Raw genomic sequence first — 7,638 nt, 5'->3', positions numbered from 1 at the left:
ATACTATAACAGTTTGTGGCCCTCCAAAGCCCAGTGCTACCATCAAAAGCTTACTTCTCAGTATTTCATTTCCCTCGATAGGGAGAATTTTAATAATTTTTCTCCTACGGGAGATGATAATGAAAAAAAGTGGTTGAAAATCCACTGGGAAATGAACCGAGATTGAGAATGGCCCCAGGGGCCCCACCTGCACCCACATTCCTTCCCTGAATCTGGGCAGTGTTGGCTGCTAACCGGGTGGAGGGTCTTTTCCAACCTCCCCGATTATTTGCAAGAGTACAAATGCGTTCTTCACACACGAGTAAGTTTATATGTATGTTTCCAAAAACGAAGAGTTTTGGAGAGTCCATTTGGAGAATTCTTAGTTAAATGCAGTCCAGCTGCTCTCTCTGCCGCAGGACCCACCAACGGGCACAGTGACTCGCTGAGAAGTGACCCAGACACAGCCCAGAGCTTGGCTATCTTGCGGCGCCTTCTGGGATGGGGCACACTTTGGGAAATGCTGCTTCAGACAACAGTCACCAGCACCAGGGCCCGCCCAGCACTCAGGATGAGGTGGGAGCAAGAGAAATCCGTGCTGATTGCATTTACTTCCTTGCCTTCTGAGTTCAGAATGTCCTGATGCTCAGCTCGGCTCCAACCAGACCAAACCTCAGAAAAAGCTATGCAATAGAAAAGTAGAAAGAGAGAAACATCTGTCTACATGTTTTTTGTCCCCGTTGCAATCTATCCGCAGCAGTGTAACCCATGCATCCCTCCTCAAACACATACTCTGCCTGCTGCTAGTACATTTCGAAGGGTTTCAGGGAGTGTCAGTGAGGATACGCGGGTTGATTTATTCAGCAGGAACGTGGTTACAGACAAGAAAGACGGGAGAGGGGAAAGACACAGAACTCTGCCAGGAATTCCTCCTGCGAAGGGAATCTGCTGAAGAAGATGAGGAGAAACGGGAGAACGCGAAGATGGGGTGCTTCCCCAAAGTTGCAGGGAGTCAGCAGCAAGTCTGAGCACACAGCCCCAAGAGCCAAGTGGGGGCACTCTCTGCCCACCCGCACTACCTCTCACAGCCAGGGGTTCTTTTCATGGCATGCACTAAAAGAAAATACTCCAGAAGAGTGAAATTGCCTGAGCGCCAGCAGCCTTTATAAGAATTTCTGTGCAGCACATTTTCATTTCCTCCACATGGCGGGACCACCTTCTTGGTTCCGATTTCACCTGCACGACCCTAAACCACGGACACTTGCTGTAACAAAGTGTTTCCAAGCTGGGATTTTGGAGGAGGCCTACAGGCTATCTTTGACCACCTCCTCGCTTTCCCCTTCTGAGCCCAGTGGGTTTTTTCGAGTGCAGGCATTTAGTTTGGCCCTAGCCTGGTGTCCACACGCACCCTTGACTGATGAAGCTGACGTATGTCCAGCACGATTTTTTTTTCTTTTGCTGTCACCTAAGGATACCTGTACTGGATTCTTCCTGGCCAAAGATCTTAACCTCCCTTGTTTCAGAAATTGCACCCAAGGCTGCAAGAACTCCTAACTGCACAGCATCTTGCTTTATTTATGTGGTGTTTTCCACAGACCTCTATAAAACTCAAACTCAAATTTTAGTTTCCATCTTTGGGACCATTAAGTATTTTCATCAGAGATCTTTATTTTACTTAGTGCTTCTTTTTTTCTTAGTGCTTTCTTTTAAAAAAATTATTTTGGATGTGTGCTTACGGGCAAGGGCAGGGGTTTTGAATGATGTTTCTTTGATTATCCCACTTAATCAACAACCCCAAATGTCACCCCAGAGCATCTTATGCATTGCTAAGCCATGTGTTTGCAATCGGCAGTTGCTCTTTGAGCCGGGCCAGCATGTGTTTTTGGCTTTTGAATTCATTTCAGCAACCTTGAGAAGGCACAGCATAGCTGGGCAGGAATTTGAATGGTATTAGCTGCATTTGGAGTCTATAGAAGCCAGATAACCGTCCACCCATCTGTCTGCTCCAGGACGCCCATTTGCACTTGTACACCAATCGCTCACTTTGTTCTGAGCCTCTCGGGCGTGTACATATAAAGTGCAGGGAGCAAAAAAGCCCACCGTCTGTTTGACGGAAGGCCGGTCCTGCAGGTCCTGCGCATTTATGCACGATGAGGATAAGGAATCCAGCGAGGGTTCTGCCAAGCTCTGGCTTTTAATTAGTCAGTAAAGCTTGATAAATGGCTCACCTCTTGGGCTGTAGCTTCAAATCCTCAGACATCTGGAGGGAAACTGGAAGGGAAATGTTCTGCTCATTCCAAAGAGCCAGATGTGTGCCATCACGCGGAAGGAATGTCCAGATGCCGGACGTCTCCACCGCATTCCTCCAAGCGAGCCTTGCCCGCAGTCTTTTTGAAAGTCAGATGAAGAAATTTTTATTGAGGCTTACTCGGTGTGGTATAGAGCACTTTCTGCCACTTCAAATCCTTTAAAAGAGATAGGGGTATAAATAAATAAACTCAATTTATTATGAGACCAAGGAATTCTTTCTTTTTCAAATTGCAATTCTACATTTAAATTGACTTCATTACCTAGATGGAGTGTGTCAGAGTGTTAACCTGAGTGTGTGTGTGTGTGTGTGTGTGTGTGTGTGTGTTGGCTAGAGCAGGGATTTTAAAACAAGGCTACCGGTCATTGTTACCTGAAAATCTTTCTAGAAATATGGATCCCTGTTCCCAAACTGGACCTATGGAACTAAAGTCTCCAGTTTTGAAATTCAGAAATCAGTATTTTTTAAATGCACCCACTTGGTTCTGTCATCAGAGCACAGAGAGGCATTTGGGACCCAGAGAGTCAGGAACATATAAACTAATATTAACACTAATGGCCAACTTTCACTGACCACCTGCCGCGTCCCAGGGCACTGTTCTATGTATTTGACAGGCACCTGATTTAGCCTGGCCCAGCACGGTATCATGGAGATAGTATGGTACCTCCGTTTTAAAATTGAGGACATGGAAGCTGAATCACAATGTGGGTAAGTGGTGAGGCTGAACATCCAAGATCCTGGTCTAAAGGGTTGGTTCTTGTTAAATTACAAGCTCCTTGTTAAATTAGGGCCAAGGCAGACGTCATCCCCAGAACACTTCCCCTCAGCCCTGAAGTCTCCAGTTGATTAGAGCTGAATCGGGAGATTAATCTATCCTCTGATCTAGCCCAACCTGTTTGTCTTACAGATGAATAAACTTTGACCTAAAGAGAATAAGTGACTCTTCTGGGAACACCCAGATGAGAACTTAGATTTCCTGATTTTGTCAGAGTTCTTACAAAAGCACCACACTTCTGGTTTAGTAACTAAGCTCTCTCTGATTTAAACATTAAAAAGTCTCCTTGCCCTGGAAAGATAGCCACATTCAATGGTGTTCAATTAATTTCCTAAAAGTTCCAGCTTTAAGGATCTCTGCAACTAAAACCTTCCAGAATCCCAGAGTGCACCCTTACAGGGTCCTGGGTTTTGTTTGCTTGTTTGGGGGTCTAGATGAGAAATCTTTCCAAATTTATCTTAGAAGTCTGCTTTTCCGATCCCAGTTCCATGGGCATATATTTAGGGGTTTAGGGGGTAAAAAGTTTTAAAATGGTTACCTAATGGCATTTGAAGACTCCAGACACATGTTTCAACAGTTTTCCCTGAGGCTCCCAACTCACATGTTGCTTATTGCTAAACTTTGAGTTAGTATGACTGCTTGAGATTTAGACCTCAATCCGCCCACTGACATACTCTGGAAGCTTCCTTTCTCCATCCCACACACAAAATTTTGCTGTTGACATTATTACATAGCTTTCCTCAAACTCAGATTGCCAAGATTGGTGTGTGGGGCTCCTACTGTCTGCTAAGGTGGAGCTGTGAATCTGTATCTGTGAATCTGTTTTCACAATTTTCTCTCAGCCAGAAGTATACATTCAGGTTCAGATCACTGAGCTGGAAACTTCACACGTAAGACTTCTACTGAGATGTGTGCCAGTGTGTGCCCACAGGGTAGCTAAGGTGGAAAAGGCAGACAGACAGTTCAGTGACCTGGTTCCTGCTGTGTTCCCATGACAACGGCCAGATTTGCCATCATTTCTTCAAAGATTTGGTGACTTTTTCCCTCTCTCCCAAGCTCAGGATACCAAATTCTTATGTATTAGAGAAATAAAACCTCACACAATTGTGGGAAAGCTAGAGAAATAAGGCTCCGAAAGAGGGAGTCTTAACCAGAACTGCAGAGACACAGCACCAATGGACAAGTCAGTATTTGCCAGAGTTGCTGGACCAGGCACATCCATCTACGGATGTGGAGAAGCCTGTGAAAGGGAGTCCTGGCTCTCTGGTGACCAGCAGGACCAGCCATCAGGAAGATGAGCTAGACATGGAGTGAGGCAAAGGAAGGGCAAGGTAGGCCCCACTGGCAACTGTCTGACAGGCTCTCATTGAGGAGCAGAAAGAATAGTCTGGAACCCACTCATGTCTCTCACATTTGTCTCTCACCACATCTAACACAACCATCTTCAGAAAGTAATGGCTGCTTTCTTTCCACCTTTCAAACATCATGCAATCTTTCCTTGAGTGGCTCTAACTCACACCCACACACTGATTCTTGGGAACACATTTCCAGCTTAGCCAAGTTGACACAGTACAAAACCACGACAGTCCACCCCCTTTCAACGACACGTATACACCTTTTTAAATCATTTTTATTCCCAAGTAAGGATGATAGTAAAAGCATGTTTTCACCCAACATGGTGCAACTTTCATCACACAACCAAAGACCTACTAAGTCTCTCCCTAAAGTAGCATACAGAAGCCCATGTGTTACTTCATCCATCTTTGGATAGCCATGTCATGCAAAACCATTTCTAAACTAAGACTGAAGTTTTTCCTTCTCAGTAAACTGGTCATAAGAACTCCCAGTGATGCCATAAGTGGACACTTAGAGAAAGGATGCAATATAGCAGAACTAGGAGCCATGAGAATCTGAGACACTGCTTTGTAAAGCTTACATGTGTCTTTAGGACCTGCCTGAGCCTGATAGTGTACATCTTACTTCCACCTGATGATAGAAGGCTGTCAGAAAACCCTCAGTTCACAATGGGCAGTACAGATTCCAAGGTCAAGTGTTCAGTCTCTGCTCTATACAGACATAGGGACTCAGTCTCTATGGCCTTGTAACAAGTCAAAAGCTATTTTTCAAATGAATAGTTATCTACGGAATGGCATGGTTATGCTCCAAAATCCTAAAGACCTTCCCTCTGATTCATTTACAAAGGGCTGCCCAAGTCTCACTATAGCATCTATGTGTCAGAGACACATCAAGTGTCAGAAAATATCCTTTATCCCAAGGCCAAATTGTCAGTACAGCTTGCAAAGCCATCTACAGCAGAGCCTTCTTTTGTTATGGGACCCACTCACAGCTGGCAGGTTTTTGGGTCATTCAACAAATGATTCAGATGACATGACCAAATGAAGTGCATGCTGCCTTCAAGATCCATAAAGGCCTGCTAGATTTTGTGTCTTCTTAGCGGAGGAAGTGCTAGATGCAGAAACTTCTTTCGGCATGTTTTAGAGCATTGAACCCCTAGAAATTTTCACTGAGATAAAGGTTCCTAAATTTCTGTGGGATCTATTTCCACCCGCTGTTATACATACGTCTTATCAAAGTGTCTAGGTCAGTTTTCTCCAACTTACTTCTTGCTTACTAGGTCCAATCAGCATGATGTCATCAATGGTCATCAGTGTAGTAGCTCAGTATGATGTCTCATGGAATAGAGGGACAAGCAAGAGTCCTGTAGATTAGATTATGACAGAGGACTAGAGAAGAGTTAGTTCAGTGAAGGTACATTGCTAGCCCTGCCAGCTAAAGGCACACTGCTTCTGCTAACCTTTACTAACATGTACAGAGGGGAAGAGGCATCTGCAAGCTTAATAACTGCATGCCAGATGCTAGAGGATGTGAAAAATGTACATATCTGGATAAGCAACTGCAATCGAAGTCACCAACTGACTGAGTGTACAATGATCCACTGTTGGTTCCTAAAATCCATCTGTCTTCTGCACAGGCCAAATAGGCAAGTGAAATGGAAATACGGTAGGATTCTCTAACCCTGACTTTCAAGTCCTTGATAGCAGCACTAACCTCTGCAGTCCCTCCAGGAATGCCATAATGCTTCTGAGGCCATTCTAGAACCTGCGACTTGGCCTTTCCCACCAAAGTAGCCTTTAGTTCATTCCACGGGTCAAGGAAACAATGTGGGGGCTCTGCCAGTTGCTGAGTATGTCTATGTTCCAGTTATGCACCCCAGAACTGGGGATATAAGCATAGGATAGGTTCAGGGACACACTTGGCCCACTGTGAAATGGACCTGAAGCAAAACCCTATTAACCACTTGACCACAACAATCTGCTACTCTGGCTGATGGGCCATCGTAGCATTTTGAGTCCCTAGGAGGTAGTGTCATCTCACATCCAGTATACAACAATTCCCCCAAAGTCTCACTAGTTCCCCTTTCTTAATGACAGTCACCTGCAAAATGGTGGCACAACCCTCTGGAGAAGGCCAAGGAGATTTACAATATATACCCGTGGCTATGCTTTAGGGTCAGCCTCACTGAGGATGAGCAGTCACAGCTGTGCCTGTCCCTGCTCTGAGAGACCAGATGGTAGGCACACTCCCCATGCTAATGGACTCTGGCACAAACACGTCCTCTTACCCACCGAGGGCACCTTCCACTAGGTGCTGTTCAGCCTCTCCACCCCCGCAGGGCCCCTTCTTTGAGGAATCTAAGTATCTGCAGCTATCCAGAGAGAAAAAGGCTCTGCTCTGCTCCCCCCTTATGAGAACACAAGCCCCTAATGACATTCTTTGCATATAAATCTGTTTGCACCTTAGTAAAAAAGGCCCTATAAGTCAGGTATTATAAATCCCCCCCTGTATTCATTTCCTAGGCCTGTTGGAATTATCAGCAAACTAGGTGGCTTAAAATGACAGAAATTGGGGCACCCGGGTGGCTCAGTTGGTTAAGCGACTGCCTTCGGCTCAGGTCATGATCCTGGAGTCCCGGGGTTGAGTCCCGCGTCGGACTCCCTGCTCGGCGGGGAGTCTGCTTCTCCCTCTGATCCTCCCCCTCTCATGCTCTCTGTCTCCCATTCTCTCTCTCAGATAAATAAATAAAAAATCTTTAAAAAAAAATGACAGAAATTTATTTTCTCATAGTCCTAGAGGTTAGAAGTTAGAAATCAAAGGATCAAGGACCCTTCCTTGTCTCTCCAGCCTCTCGTGACCCCAGGCATTCTCTGACTCATGGTGGCATCATGCCAATGCTCTCTCCATCTTCACATGACCCTCTCCTCTATGTGCACCTCTGCATACCCTCCCCTCTTTTTTTTTAATTATTTTATTGTTATGTTAATCACCATACATTACATCATTAGTTTTTGATGTACTGTTCCATGATTCATTGTTTGTGCATAACACCCAGTGCTCCATGCAGAACGTGCTCTCTTTAATACCCATCACAAGGCTAACCCATCCTCCCACCCCCCTCCCCTCTAGAACCTTCAGTTTGTTTTTCAGAGTCCATCATCTCTCATGGTTTGTCTCCCCCTCTGATTCCCCCCCTTCATTCTTCCCCTCCTGCTATCTT

At 45.3% G+C, this 7,638-nt stretch overlaps 1 long non-coding RNA gene across 1 annotated transcript in view; it reads right to left on the bottom strand.

Annotated features, from left to right (window-relative positions):
- Positions 1-1,608: 1,608 nt before the first annotated feature.
- Positions 1,609-7,638, bottom strand: part of LOC115942614 (uncharacterized) — a 14,901-nt gene continuing 8,871 nt past the window's right edge. The window contains exons 2-3 of the long non-coding RNA XR_014139710.1: positions 5,684-5,781; positions 1,609-2,444 (exon numbers count right to left, since the gene is read on the bottom strand). This is a non-coding gene — a long non-coding RNA (uncharacterized LOC115942614). The remainder of the gene's footprint in view (positions 2,445-5,683; positions 5,782-7,638) is intronic.

Source organism: Leptonychotes weddellii, chromosome 13 (assembly GCF_054177405.1).
Source record: "Leptonychotes weddellii isolate Sample4059 chromosome 13, ASM5417740v2, whole genome shotgun sequence".
NCBI lineage: Eukaryota > Metazoa > Chordata > Mammalia > Carnivora > Phocidae > Leptonychotes > Leptonychotes weddellii.
This window is presented reverse-complemented; position numbering and strand designations above follow the sequence as displayed.